The following is a 15,391-nucleotide window of genomic DNA, read 5'->3' as shown; positions in this document are numbered from 1 at the left end:
GGCGTTGGCGATGTCCAGTCTGGAGCAGAGGTTGGTCCAGGTTTCCATGAAGAAGGCAATGTCTGAAGAGGTGGCGTCGAGGAGGTCCCAGTTGTCTGTGGCATATTTGTGGAGGGACCGCACATTGAGGAGGATGGAGTTGAGCAGGTTGGGTGCGCTGCTGGTCGGCTTATGCAGCATGAGGCGCTGGTGTGCTAATGTGGCAGAAGGTGCATTTGCAATTTTGACAGGCGCAGGTTGCAAGGGTATTCTTCGGTGATGCTGGATGGCAGGCGGCGTGGTGTCCATGGTTGAGGGCGAGGAGGGTGCTGGTGTCGTAGCGGTGGAGTGTCCGAGAGGCAGGGTCCCTGGTGCTGGGCATGGTACAGGGCCAGATGGACACAGACGAGCTTGCATTTGGCTTCCCTTCGGCACACCAGTGGCACGCCCGCTGCACATGGCTGCATATCGTCTGCCATTAAGTAGTGCTTCAGGGGAGCTGGACAGCTGTGTGGCGGGAAACGTGGGAAAGGACACTGGAGGATGTGTAGGGGATTGCAGCAGCAATGAGGGAGAGGATAGTGAACAAGGAACTGCAAAAAAGCACAGGAAAAACATAGCCAAACACAGCAAAGATAAAAAAATAAAGAAAAAGTAGGAAAGCAATGGAGAAGAGCAGAAAGATGAACAAGAACAACAGACGAGAGGGACAGGAGGGCAGTCAAGTTGCAGGGCAGTGACGCTCTACCACTGGACCACCAGGATTGAGGCGCAGGCAGGAGCCTGAGGGTGGAGGAGGGACACGAACACCTGACCGCCGTGTCAGAGGAACCAGCAGCAGCAGATGGGGACAGCAGCAGCAGCAACCAGACGGCGCACCGCTGTGGAAGGTGGAAGTCTATTAAGGGATAGTCCCCCATACACCCAAAAGCAAACTAACAGGGGGCAAGGAAAAGCAGCACCACCCGGTTGCCTCTTCCGATCTGACAGTGGTGACCAGATTCTGTGTTTCCCAGTTACCCAGCTAGTAACAGCGGATCAAGCTGCATACTCATGGGCCTGGGCCAGAACTGGCCCCATGCCCCTTGCATCCAGTGCCACCAATCGCCATTTTCAGAGAATTGAGAGAGTTAGTGGAGTCCCCCACCAGTCTTGTGTGCTGCCCTCAATGATGTAGGTCAGGGCATGGTGTGTGTCACCCACAGGCGCTGGGCCTGGGCCCAACTTGCCCCTGGGACTCCTCTGCTACGCTTCCCATCTTATCCTCACCTGGACATTAACACCGGGGCTCAACGCATTGCACTCTCTCCAAATCTGTGACTCAGCCAGCAGGAGCCTCAACCAGGTGGGATTGCACAAGCCTGGGTACAGCAGTCACCGCCAAGTTAGCTGGGGAACCTCCCAATGCAGGTGTGGCAGCAGGACCCCCTTAGGCGCAAAGTTACAGCGCTCTCGCCACACAAGTTTGGTCCAGCTCAGGGGCCTCACCCTTCACAGCGTCCTGCCAGCACAACATCCCACGGCCTGTGATGCAGGGAGGTGCGGCACACCATTGATAATCTCCTTTGTGCACCCCCTGGTAGTGGTGGATCATAGTATGCACTGCAGACCTCCTTACATTGGTGTGCAGGAGCGCCTCTACCGTTCATGGCTCCAAGAGGCGGTAAAGGTGGTCTTCTCACACAGGTCAGCAACATGTCTCCATGCGACCTGCCATATGTCACCACCAGGTAAGGGCAATCGCCCCGCCTCAATGTCTACCGCCATGGCCCAGCGACTCCACAGCACCTCTGCATCCCACTTCGGGTCCCAGACTCAGGACCAGCGATGTCTTCCGGCCCTGGGGACTGTCCGTGATTTCAAGGTTTTGGATGCTATGGTGTTGCAAGGAGTGCGCAATGAAAAGTGATGCATCACCGGTTTGGCACAGCGATGTGCCTCTTTTCATAGATGTAGTCCGGACTTTCCTCTTCCAATGGGATTCTGGCTGGTCATCTTGGCTGTTGGGGGGTTTGGGGGAGGTGTTGATCTGTGCTGAACTTAGCCCTGGCTGCTCCATTCTGTATTCCATTGATTTTATTTCCTATTTTTCATTGGAGGTAGACTTATAGGTTATTTTTGCTTCTAGAGGCAAAAAAAGTCATGTTGGGCTGACTAACGTGAGGTTTTTTTCCCGCTAATGGGCCTTTTGTCCATTTTTGCCCGCTAACGTCAGAATTTGTATCGCATTCACGCTATTGTTACCAGTAGTTTCACTGCAGCTACCTGAATTGTAAATACATCGCTAACAGACTTTTTGGTTAACAAAACTGCTGCTAACTAGCTTTAGCAGCAGTTCTTGTACATATGCCCCATAGTCTCAAATGTCTGGGGCCTCAGTGTGAGTAGGCACTCCTCTTATGCGAACATTTTTCCCGCTGGAGTGATTTTCTAGGTCTTCATTGTGGGACTGAAGGCCTACACGTTGTTCCTTCATGGGAAGGACCTCCTGCTGAAGCAACTCTATCTCTTCCTGATTGCTTGTTTCCCAGTCATCCATGGTGGTCAATCTGTTGCCTACTATCTCCAAATCCCGGAGGTCCACAGAGAACTCCACCTTCATTGCCTGTAAATTCCCTCTGAAGGATGTGAAGAGGGTTTCCAAAAAAGCTTTGGTGACTGGGCCCTCCCTATCTCCAGGGTCTGCTTGGTGGACCGCTGTAGCCAGTGGCAGTCTATCATCGGAGGTTCCCACACCCTGTTTCTCAAACATGTCATTGAGGGACGATCCTTTTTTGGCTTATTCATAGACATACTGCAGTTCTTCGGGCTGGAGCAGCTAAGAGACCGTGATGATTGGTGGTCAAGCAATAGGTCAAACACTTCCGTGGCAAAGACAGGGGAACCAATCATCTCAGAAAGCCAAATTAGAACCCAGTGCAAAAACCCGCATCACACCAGTGGGTCAATCGAAGCAGCCCATAAGGTAGCAGAGATATGGGCAGTTGCCATCATCACTGGTGAGCAGGAGTCCGGGGAGGTTCCAGTCTCAAGACTGCGAGCCCACACTGGCCCCCCAGAAGCCCCCACCGACAGTACCCTCCAAGCAGCAATGGAGGGGCGATTTTGGTCTGTACGCCGGTCAGGCTGAAGCTTCAAAGTTCAGACTGGGAACTCACTTCTACAACCCCACGACTGCCAAGGAAGTGAGGTAAGAGCTCGCTGGCTGCGTGGGGCCCCAATCAGTATGGTCTCTTGTGATCTTCATAAATGGGCAGGAGGGCCATAATTTTAGAGTGCCGTTGTAGGGTTCTAGGGTTGGAAAAATTATTGCACACTTGTGGGTGATTTGTGGTCTGTTACCAACAAGGGGCCCTTCTACTTCGGGGGTCTTCTGCAGGCCCGCTAACACCAGGCAAGGCACTCTACGAAGACTGCATGCTAAAAACTCTGGGCTTATAATGATGGGCCTTGAGGTCTGACAAGGCCAGCTCCGACCAGTTCCAGAGGACCAGCCCTCCGCTGGGATAGAGGGAGTGTAGTGCAGTTCCTATATTCCCAATAGGCTCTGCGCATTGGAATAATATATCCTATATTTTAGACGTTGGACTGAGGTCTACTAGGTCTCTATCAAATAAATTAGACTTCATTGTGAGTGCCAGTTAGCTCAGAGGTCACTAGAAACTTTCTCAAATTCACAAGAAGGGATTGGCTTCTGACAACCGCATAAACATGACAACCTTTTTTCCCCAAGATAAAACTCATCATCAGAGTCGTGGAAACAATAGATAGATATTTCACTCAGTCAATCGTGCATGCTTCGTTTCACCAGAGGTGCAGAGAAATAGAGAGACAGGCGTTTTCAATAAAAAGGTTTTATTGAACAGTCTTCTTTCTCAAGCATAAGAAATGAACTGCTACAATCGTAAAACTGGTTGTAAAATATAATGCATACAGTATAAAGAGTAGAATAAAATAATACTGTAAGAGCATTGTATCGTTCCTAAACCATAGATAAATACATACATAAATAACAGAGGCTAAAAGTAATCAACTGGTGCTTATGAAATACGCCTACCCCGATGTACCTAACCTAAGCTTAGTACGAGGGAAGAAGTAAGTGAGGTGTAGCATAAATGTAGTATTCTTTTGCCAAGAATCTGTTCAAGATTTCTCTTAGGGTCTAATAAGCTCTGTACCTTAGTGTGGAATGAAGAAGTTCAGGCTCAGGACTCGATTTTCCAGCAACCCGCAAGGGTAGCCTGGAAACACTGGAGCTGGATTTCTCAGCAGCAGAAAATACAGCGTCTCTGTCAGTGCGTCTGCTGGAGGGTCAGCTTCCTTCGGCACTTGCTGTAGCAGGATGCGTCGGGCAAGTAGATAGTCGAACTGCTCCAAACCACTGTGTGTTTGTTAAGGCAAGTGTGGGCATATTTATACCTTGAAGTTGCAGAGTTTGACGTAAAGGTGGACATAATAACGTCATTAAAGACTCTCGGTTCTTTGAAAACTCCATTAGTTCTTGGACAAGTCAGTTCTTGAGCAAGGGAAAGTCCCTAGCTGCTGAAACCAAGTTTTCCAAGAAATCGTTGTAGATTTTCGTAACTAGTGGAAGTAGTCCTGCCGTATTTGGACTGCATGAGCTATGTCTAAATATGGTTATGATTCTTATGCCTATATTAGGACGTAGTGATTTATACCTATGTAAGGGCATGAATCGAAAAATTTACAATAGTGTCCTTAAATGGTTTACAACAGGAGGGCGGATTCTGAAACCACCGCCCCCTACGTGTCGGGCCTCAAGCACTCCCTAGGAGACTCACAACCCCCTCAATAAGGCCCACCTGATTCCAGACGCCTCTCGTCTCCACCATGAGGTTGATGGCAGGAACGGGTGCGATGGGGGCAGAACCATGCAACCACCCATCCCACCCATTGCTGGCAGGCTCCACTTACCTTCTGCGTCGCTCCTCGTGTGCGTCTCCTTTTCAGGCTCTCGCGGTCTGGCACACCCTCTCGCAGCCTCCAGGCTGGGCCCCGTCTCATGTGAGTGGGTCAATGAAGGAAAAGGGGGGAGCATGCCTGCGTACAGCGCACCCTGCTGTCTTGACCCTCAGGACCACCTCCGTGCCAGCTCAACATCCCTAGAGCGGCCTCAGGTCAGTGGAGCATCTTTCCGCACCACAGCAATCCTGTGGACAACCACCATCCAGCTCGGGCGGCCAAGCTGCCCCAGAGTTAGTCGCTTTATGCCTAGGAATCGGGGGCGATGGGTCAGAAATGTGTGTTCTTCCAGCGCCCCAGTTGTTCGAGGTCTGCTATTGCCTCGAAGGGGCCTGCTAGAAAAGGCAGGAAGGGTGCAGGTTGTCACTGTAGGTGTGGCGGGACAGAGAGACAGAGATATGCGCCTCACCCGTCCGCCATCTTGGACACGCCCTAAGGGTGTCTCTTCTCATTCAGACTGCCCAGCCTTGGGGCGTGGCCAGCCAACCCTGTCCTGGGGATCAGCAGCAGAGTGGGGCACCAATGAGATCACCACTTAATAACGACCTTGATTTGGGCCCCCGATCAACACAGCTCCTAGCCGATCTGAATTTCCAGACGCAAGTAAAATATTTTGACCTCACACTGCTGTCCTTTAGTTGTTTTTTTTTTGGATCTGGTAGTAGCTTGGGGGAAGAGGGAAAGTGGGTGTACTACTGGGTGTTAAGTTGTTGTGGTAGTTCATACTTGTGCAGGGGGGGTTATTTTTACTGTGCAGTTTGGCTCTGTGTTTGCATGAAGGCACTACCTGCCCGCACTGTCACTCCCCCCTGCGGCTTATGTGGCATCGGACCCTGTTGTGTAGGACTCCCTGTCTGTGACTTCTGCTGCCACATGCTCGCCCAATTGTTGAATCCATGCTGCTGTGGTTGTGTGGTGGCCATGGCCCTTCCTGCTGGATATGGGGTACATTCTGATTCCCCAGTGCTTGGTGGTGTAGAGGGATGTTGGTGGTGTGTTGAGGTGGCTAGCCCTAGATCATTGACCACAGTCGTTTTTGCTGTTCATGATAAGCCTTTAACCGGCATCTCTCTGCTAGGTGCCCTGGCCTATGGCAATATTAGCACTCCCAGTGGTCTGGTTGGGACTACCTCCCTGGCCTCTACTGCCATAGCCTGCTAGGAACACTCTGGGGTTTTGCGGTGGAGCCCCAATTCAGACTGGTGCTATCTGCACAGTTGCAGTCCTCGCTACCACCTTGAGGGCAGTCGTTTATGTTGAAACAATTCCACTGTGTCTCTTTGGGCCTGTCTCTCAATGAGTGTCGTCTCTGCTGCACGCTGTATGGAAGTATGCTTGCCAGCCCAACTCCTCCGCAAGCAACCTTCTTTATCATACGGTTGGTGGAGGCACATCCCTGCAAAAGGTTTTTACCCCGAGTGTGAGTGGCACACTTTACTATTGCTACATGTTTAGGTAGAGTAATTAGTAATTCAAAGAGATCTTTTTGCATGATGGGTGTATCACATGGCTTGGGAAAGCAGCACCTCTTCCACCTCCCGATGTTCGGGTGCACTGTGGGGGGGGATATTAGCTGAGTCTAAATAACTTGTGACCTGTAGCATTCCCAAGTGTGTCTTTCTTGTTATGTTATGTTAAAAGTGATTTGTTAAGCGCTCATACACAAGGCGATTTCTTGGCACTAAAGAAAGGACGGTTGCAGTCCCAAAATAGTGAGTTCAGTTATATGCCTGGGAGAATAGCCAAGTTTTAAGTGAATTCCTGAATTGGGTGTAAGAGCTTGCCATACGCAGTTCGGGAGAAAGACCGTTCCAGAACTGAGGAGCCAAGGTCATAAATCTAAGGCCCCCATGTTTCTTTCATTTGAACAGATTGGTGGACAGCAGGTTCTTATTAGAAGAGCGTAGGTCACGCAAAGGAATGTACAGCTGTAACTTTGAGGTGATGAAGGCAGGACCACGTCCTGAAAGAGCTTTATAGATGGTACAACCTAGCTTGAATAGACCGCGTTGGGACACAGGAAGCCAATGGTGGCTTTTCAGCAGTGGTCTCACGTGTTGGTGTTTCGGCTGACCAAAGATTAGCCGATGCAATTGGTATGCTGGTATACCAGCATAGAGAGAATTTGCGTAGTCAATACACAAGATTACCAGGGCAAGGACAACTTGAGTCAAGGCCTCTGTGGACAGGAACCTACAGATTTTTCGAATTCGTCACAGATGAAAAAAACATGCAGAGACCACTGAGCAGATCTGAGCCTTCATTGTTAGATCATTACTGATCACAATTCCCAGGCTTTTTACAGAACTAAATGGGACTGGGGGACTCCCCAGTAACAGAGGCCAGAAGTTGGAATTGCAAGGGTTGGCCAACCCGCCAGTAAGAATCAGCTCGGTTTTGTCGGGGTTTTAATTGAGCTGATTTATATTCATCCAATCACTGATGAAATTCATTGTGGATTGGAAACTCACAACAGATGATGCAGATGAATCAATGTTAAACACCAGCTGAAGATTGTCGGCATAATTGAAAACTATAACTTCTCTTTTACGCAAAGCCAGACTCAACGGTAAAATGTCCAAATTAAAAGGAAGGAGTGAGAGGGAAGAGCCCTGTGGGACACCGCAGGTCAATTTTCTTTGTTCTGCACAAAAATTTAGCGAGGCAAACTGATTGGAAACGGTTGTCAAGAAAGGAAGTGATCCACTTCAACGGCAGACCTTGGATCCAGGCGCAGCCGACAGGGTTGATCAAAAGGTGGTGGTCGACCGTGTCAAAAGTGGCCGACATATCCCGGAGCACCAGGGCCTGAGTCGTGCCCTGATAGCCCCCCTCTTAGTTCGTCCAGGACTGCCAAAATGACAGACTAAGTTGAATGTTCAGATAATAAGATTGCTCTACAACAGAACTGAGACTATTAGCACCATGGGCTACCAAAATTTTGCATAAGTGAGGCAATAAAGAAATGGGGCGGTAATTACCAGGAACCAAAGGGTCTAAACTTGGTTTCTTAAGGATGGGGACAACTTCTGCTTTTTTGAATAAATCTGGAACAATCCCTTGAGCAAGGGAGTAATGAGGGGGTCCGGGCAGCATAGGAATGCTTCCCGAAGGATTTGAGGGGGCAACTATCCATAGGGGAGCCGGAGAAAACCTTTTTAAGTAGGGCAAAAAACAATTCTTAAGTAATAAGAGGGATTTGATCTAAATGAGCGTGGTTTATGTAACAGAGTGAAAGGACCAGTAGTAAGGGGGGTTTAGGAATACTGGCCTTAATGATGGCAATTTTCTCAATGAAGAAAGAATTGAGAGAATTACATAGAGTTTGGGATGGAACAGGGTTTGCCATGACCCGATCCAATGAAGCAAGTTCGTCCACAATAGAGAACATTTCCTTAGCTTTGTTGGCTGAGTTTAATATTTTAAAGGAGAAATATTCTGCTATGGTCTTAAGGATAGTGGTTTTATAGTCTCTCAGTAGAGACACAAAAGCGGCCTTTTTGGCGGGGCAGTAGTCGCGGTGCCACTTGCATTCAGCTTGTCACAGTGCAAGTTTCTTTCATTTTAGATCTGCGGAAAACCCGCCTTGCGCATCATGGCGTCTCCTTGTTTTAGTTTTCCTCAAGGGGACTATACCATCTCTGGCCGAGTCCAGCCAAGTATTAATGTTTTCCGCTTGAGTGTGAGGAGACCCTTCTAGTGCAGTGGGGGCTGAAGCAGTTAACAAGGAACAAAATTCTTTGAAGTCCACCCGACCCCAGTTTCTGGCCATAAAATTACCTGGCAAAGGAATGTTAGTTGGACAGACATAGGGAGTGAAGTGATGGTCCGACCTTATACAAGGGGAAACCTGCAGGTGAGAAATTTTTAGGTTGGCGGTCCAGACCTGGTCTAAAGGCTACCTTTACATGCTGAGTGCAATTCAAGCCTACTAAGAGTTCAGTGAATTCGATAGAGCAGGGACTTTCTCGTGCGTCGTAGGGCCAGAAGTTAAAACCGCCAATAATCAAAATTCGGGAATGGTTACCCACCAATTCGGAAATCATATCACCTAACAACTGGGGGAATGTGGGAAAATTATGTAGGGGTCTATAACATAGTACACATATGAAAGAAGAATGGTGAGATTCAAATTTTAATATAAGGCTGTCGACTGAGGGGATACCCACAGATACTAATGATGTAATTTGTGCTTCTGTTGAATTATTGCTGCGACCCCTCTCCAATTTTACCCACAGGTCTATTAGCCTGGAGAATATAGTAATTGTCTGGAATTGCTACAAGAATGTCAGGAGCAGATTCCGTTGTCAACCATGTTTCGGAGAGGAGGAGGATGTCAGGTTTGTCAGCATCTAGAAGGTGAAAAATCTCGAGCTGGTGTTTCACCATTGAGCATTTATTTAAATAGCAGATTGAAAGTCCCTCCAGCACCTGATGTGCGGGATAAGTCGGAGCTTGTTGGCGCTTATCTTTATCAAGGGATTCCTGGCCAAGAGAATTGAAAGGAGGTTCAAAGTGGGACAGAATCTCAAGTTTATCTAGTTTGGAATGGGTGCGAGGATCAATGGCCCAATTCCCTTGCATTGATTTTAACTCTGGTGCAGTGTAAGATAAAAAACGGGCATAATGTATGGCCCTTGGCCCTGGCCTGCCGCGGACGGGTGCAGTTGGGCTTGCCTTTGGCGCATCTGCGGCGCAGGAGAAGTGACATCCGTTTTAAATGTAAATAGAGGCTCCACGCCCTCTGGTCTCCAGCCCGGTAGAGGGAAATGAAGAATGAATGTTGGTACCGGTTTTAATTTAAAAATACCGCTAAAGATGCGTGCTTGATTCTAAAATACCATAAGAGAAGCAATTCAGCTTATGATGCCAGCTGTGCACGTCCGCTGTGAGGGAGAAGTGACATCCGTTTTAAATGTAAATAGAGGCTCCGCCCCCTCCGGTCTCTAGCCCCGAAGAGGGAAATGAAGAATGAACGTTGCCGATACTCCCTCCACACAAGTAAGACCAAAAACTCGTGGTGGACCGGGGAACAGTGCGGGTCAGAGAGAAAGTGCAAAAGTACAGGGGTGCAACAAACAATATAAAAGGTACCGGTTTTAATTGTAAAATACCGCTAAAGATGCATGCTTGATTCTGAAATACCATAAGAGAAGCAATTCACTCAGCTTATGATGCCAGCTGTTACTACCATTGATCTTGTATGTCTTACCACTGTTGCCTGTCTATCATAGGAGACCCACCAATGAACAGTGCCTTGCTGTCTGGGGTGGGATCCTACTCTGCCTGGCTGAATGCAAAGAAGTTTGTTTACCTCTGGGTTGGTGAGATTTTCCCCATGGAAATTAAAATCCCCCAACAGGATGAACTTATTTGCCACAAGCACATGTAGAGCTAGGTGTTCGACCAAATAATCTGTAAAATTGGCTCTAGATCCTGGAGGTCGATTAATTACGGCGCCGTGCCAGCTATCAGAGGGGGATAAGGAGACCTTGAAAATTCCCAATTCCAAACAGTCATTGCTTACAGTAAAAACCCAGTTCACTGTAAGATGATTTTAGAAAGCAATGGCTATGCCTCCTCCTGTTTTTCCCTCCCTATCCAGATGAATGAATTTATAATTTTCTGGGATAGATTTATCATAGGGTGATTAGAGGGGTTCAACCATGTTTCCATAAAACAAATAGTGAAGGAGAGTGTGAGACAATCATGTCCCAAATTTCAAAGAGATGTTTTGCAAGTGATCTAACATTGCACAATATGTTTTTTGATCCCATAGTAGCAGGAACTGGGGCTTTCCTAGTGGGTGGGGGCGGGGCATCCCCTACTTGTGGTTCAGTTTGAAATTGACAACAATTACATGTTACCGGCCCTTCTAGTGTGGTGGGAAACTTCTGAATGCAATTAATGTGGCTTTGGTTCTTAGCAAGTTCAAGGGCTCTAATAGCCAGCAGGGATTCTGCTGAATAACATATAGGGGCTTGATGGCAATTTTTTACTTGGACTGGGTCAGCATCTCTGGACTCAGCTGGGCGCGGGCGGGTTCAGACGGGCTTGCCTTTGGCGCGCCCGCTGCGAGCGTCCGCTGCTCGCACGCGTTTGCATACTCTTTTGTAATCCCCGAGGAGCGAAACACTAGCGCGCTACTTGCGATGCCACCCAGGTGTCTACTCGCTCTTGCGGTAGACTAGAGTGCATGTTGTCCCTCCAGAACCCAGCGCCTAATCGGCTGAGAGGTGAGCAAGGACTGAGATTGTCATACAGTCAAAGTTAAAAAACGTAAGTGCAGTTTAAAAAGAAAGAATGCGGCGCAATTAAGAAGGTAACAGATCTACTCCCGGCTTCCGCCTCAGGAAAGAGACTATCAACTAGCCAATGACATGTAATACAGTTTTCTGTAACAATCAGCACAATAGTATCACATAAAATAACACATTTCCATAACATATTTTAGTAACCGTCGGCAGAGAAAAACATAAGTTGTTCACTGCAATTTATTCTCTATCAAGAGAAGACTAGCGTGGAACATGTTCCTAAGTGAATTGGATAGTCTGCCACTGTCCGGTCCTAGACAAAGGTGGTAGTTACAGGCACCGTTTAATATCAACTTGGAAATCACCTGCCCTTCTTGGTCCACACAAGTTACACCCAGTTTCCTGGGTCCAAGATTTCCCTAAAGTCTGAATTACACCCTGTGTCACACCTAGAGGTCCATGCAACCTCCACCTCTCACACCTTTCCAATACTAACAGTGTTAAGAAACCTGTTTAGCCCTGAGAAATCCTTTTTAACTAGAAAACTGTGAGGCTGAGGTACCAATTCTGCCCATACAGGATAGCTGTATCACAAAACTAGCGTCCTGGGAGCCATAAAGGGCTATATAATAAATATTCAGCTTTACTAGCCCTGACTATTGAAAACAGGTGACTTTCGCGAATTCACCTCCCAGAATGCCTTACGACCGATACAGCTGGGACATATAAAATAGGTAATATGCCAGACCCTATCAGCGGCAGGGTATTCAGGTGATCTTTTTACGCTTAGACCAAGTTTGCTATACGCCAAATGCTTTAAAAGACAATGTTCAGGTTCTGATGTAGTCCGTTACCTCCTGTGATGGCTGCTTCAGGACGTACCTCCACCCTGGGGATTCAGCATCACTTCCAATCAATTTGGTGTCTGCACACCTTTGTCGATGCACAACGTGAATCTGTCTGATCGGGGTCACCTTCCTTCAGCTGCAGTCGGGTACCAGGTCCCAATCCCTCCTATCTGGCTCCCCAAAATGTTTCTCGTTTCAAATTCCTTAATAAAAACAGAAGACAAGAGGCATTTGGCCAAAAACAGGAACAGAGTGTTTAATTAAAAAATGCAGTTAGGAGAAGGTCTGAGCACTGTGTCAATTGACATTGGGTTGATGGGAGTCTTCTATACAATTTTACATCAAGGCATGAAGGTATATGGATTATCATATATGGTGAGGAATGTTGGTTGCTGTCTAAGATTCATAAATGAATGGTCAAATGGTTACTATAGTTGGGGCTCAGCCTTGCGTGAACACAGTGTGGCCAGTGGTGAATGTGTCCAGATATCGACATGGTGATCATTACATGTGCTAGGTCCTGATTGGTTATGTGTTCCTAACTCATGTGGCATCTGACTTTATGGTGTTTTTTGAAGTGCGCATACTGCCTTGTGCTACGTGTGCTTTATTGGGGGCAATCTCCCCTGACCATTGTGATGTCGCTGCACCTATCTGTGGGATCGATCAAAAGTTTTCTGACCATGTGTTAGCCTGCCAGCTATGCACCCTCCCACCTATGACCCATCACTCCGGAATCCCAGGCCTATGTCGCAGGGCCTGCCAGACTACAGACTTGAGTGTCAAAGTAGAAGTGGAATTCGGGTCAAGTGATTTTATTAATAAGGATGATAGTTCATTTTTATCAAGAAAAGTATTGATATCCATATTAACATCACTATTAAGAGGAATGTTAGGGTGATACCCGTCTACTCGTCCTCAACATCCATAAAGCTGGACATTACCTCTGCCCACAGTTCTGCCAATGGGGGCCTACAAATCCCTTTCTGCTCCTCGTCTCAAAGGGCTTCTTCCACCTCCTTCATCCAGTTCCCAACCTCTTTTCTCCACCCACTGTATGGTGGACCATTCAGGGATTTCAATACCCCAGTGTGTGACTCCAATTACCTGCTGTTTTCTACACCTATGAGGCACATCTCTACCTTGAATACCTGCATCTGCTAAGGGTGCGTTCCATATCATTTGCCACAAGTGTCCAGAAGCTTGTGATCATTTTACAGTCCCACACCATGTGCATAAAATCTGCATCAACAAAAGCACAGCGGGGACAGCAGCTGTTCACGATGTGCAGCATCACGCTCAGCTTATGAGGTAAGAGGTAGTTGCAGTGTAGATAGTTAAACTGTGTCAATGTGAATCATGTGTTATGGGTAGATGTGTATGTGCATGCTAGAATCCTTTTCCATTTCCTCCCTGTAAATTGCCAACTGATATAAGTCTCCCACCTGTCTCGCAGTGCTGGCAGGGTGTCCACTAGTGTTGCCTGTGACATGCTGTATAATCACGAGATTAGGTGGCTGCCCTACCCAAGCGTTACTAAGGTCTGAAACAAGTCATGCATTGGTGGGTCTGGGGGCTCGTAGAAGAACCGCAGAGCCTGCACCACTGTCCCATATGTCAAAAATTAGCCATCTTTGAAGCTGTCTCCCACCATTACTTCCTCAAGTGTGCAGAGGGGCCCTTAGCTTTAGCAGTCACTCAGAGTCACCAAATTTGCTTCTGTCCAGGTTGCCATGGGCTGTGACATCAGGAATACCCCTCTCACCATCGGCAATACAACTAGCTGCAGTTCGGGTGGTTAGGGGTGCCGTCCCACCCTAGCGAGCCCCCCTCTCCAGCAGTGGGAGCTGTGTGGAGGAGCCTGGGCTGTCACCCTTACTCCTAAAACCATTCCTATTATGCCTCTCTCCCTGCGCGTGCCTCCAAACTCCCCCAACTCTGCCAAACCCATTCCCACCAATCATCGGGTCAACCACTGCAGCTGTTCTGTGTAGTAGTAGATTTCAAAGTTGGGTATGTCTAGCCCATCATTATTAGTTGGTCTCTGAAGAGTATGGAACGACACCTGGTTGCAACGTCAATTTCAGATCAGGTCCTGGAGCAATGCATTCAGGGTCCGAAACCAGACCTTCGGCATCCAGAACGGCAGATTCGCAAAGTAATGCCGCATAAACAGTTCTGTCAGAGCTATCCTGGCCCTTATGGGGAGCTGCAGTGTTCACCAGAATGCCACACTGCCTCTCGGACACACCCAGGTTGCCCTCCATCCTATACTTATTCACATGGTATACTTTGACTCCTAAGTATATGAAGATCCTGGGTGGCGACTGGATCCCCAGTAGATGCACCAGGGCCTGGGGGATCTGTATAATTTGGTGATATTGAAAAAGCATAGGTTTTCAATCAGTAAGTAGAAAGCTCAGAGAACTACCCAACATCCTCCAGCAGCTTTACATCCCACTGGATACCCGTCTGGGCATCCTTCAGTTAGAGGAGCATGTCATTTGCATACAGTGAGACACCCATGCACTATGTCTTGTAATGGGATCCCTTAGTCGCGCCCATCGGCTTGCAGTGTGCATGCAGAGCACTCAACGGCCAAGGCAAAAAGCATGGGTGAAAGGCAGACAACACGTTTAGTGCCCCAAACACCCTTAAGGGGTCCAATATGTTGCATCCGGTACGCACCTGCATGCTTGTGCCCTTATACAACAGTGTAATCCATTTAACCCATCAGTCTCTCAGAGACATTCTTGCTATGACCGCTTGTAGGTAATCCCAACATAGGGTTTCAAATGCTTTCTACAGAGAGGACCATCGGTTCAGTAGGCCATGGGGGTCTTATACATCACACGGTACTGACATCTGAGGCTATTCTATTCTATTGTATTCGATTCATGGTGTCTTATATAGCGCACAGTGACCCCAGAGGGCCTCCCTGAGCTGACACAGTCACACCTGCAAAACCTAGGTGAATCAGAGCCAAATAAAGAATAGATAGGTCGGAAGGCAGTTTCGGACTGCATTTGTCTTAGTTTGCAGGAAGGGCATTCCATAACTTGGCAGTCAAATAGGTAAAAGAATGACCACCACACCTGGCTCTCTTGACCTTGGGGATGGTCAGCAAGGAAGTGCTCTCAGAGCGTAATGATCTCCTAGGTATATAAGGACACAGCAATTTTCATATCAAAAGGAAACCTTTTCCTTGCATAGCTTGATGGGCCATGCAAAAGACCTTGAAATTGACTCCTTTTTTGAATTGGGAACCAGTAAAGTGCAGCCAATGGTGGACCAGCGGAATGGTGTTTGGGAATCCTAAACAGTGAC

This window comes from Lissotriton vulgaris, chromosome 9, assembly GCF_964263255.1.
Source record: "Lissotriton vulgaris chromosome 9, aLisVul1.2, whole genome shotgun sequence".
NCBI lineage: Eukaryota > Metazoa > Chordata > Amphibia > Caudata > Salamandridae > Lissotriton > Lissotriton vulgaris.
Note: the sequence above shows the minus strand (reverse complement) of the source record.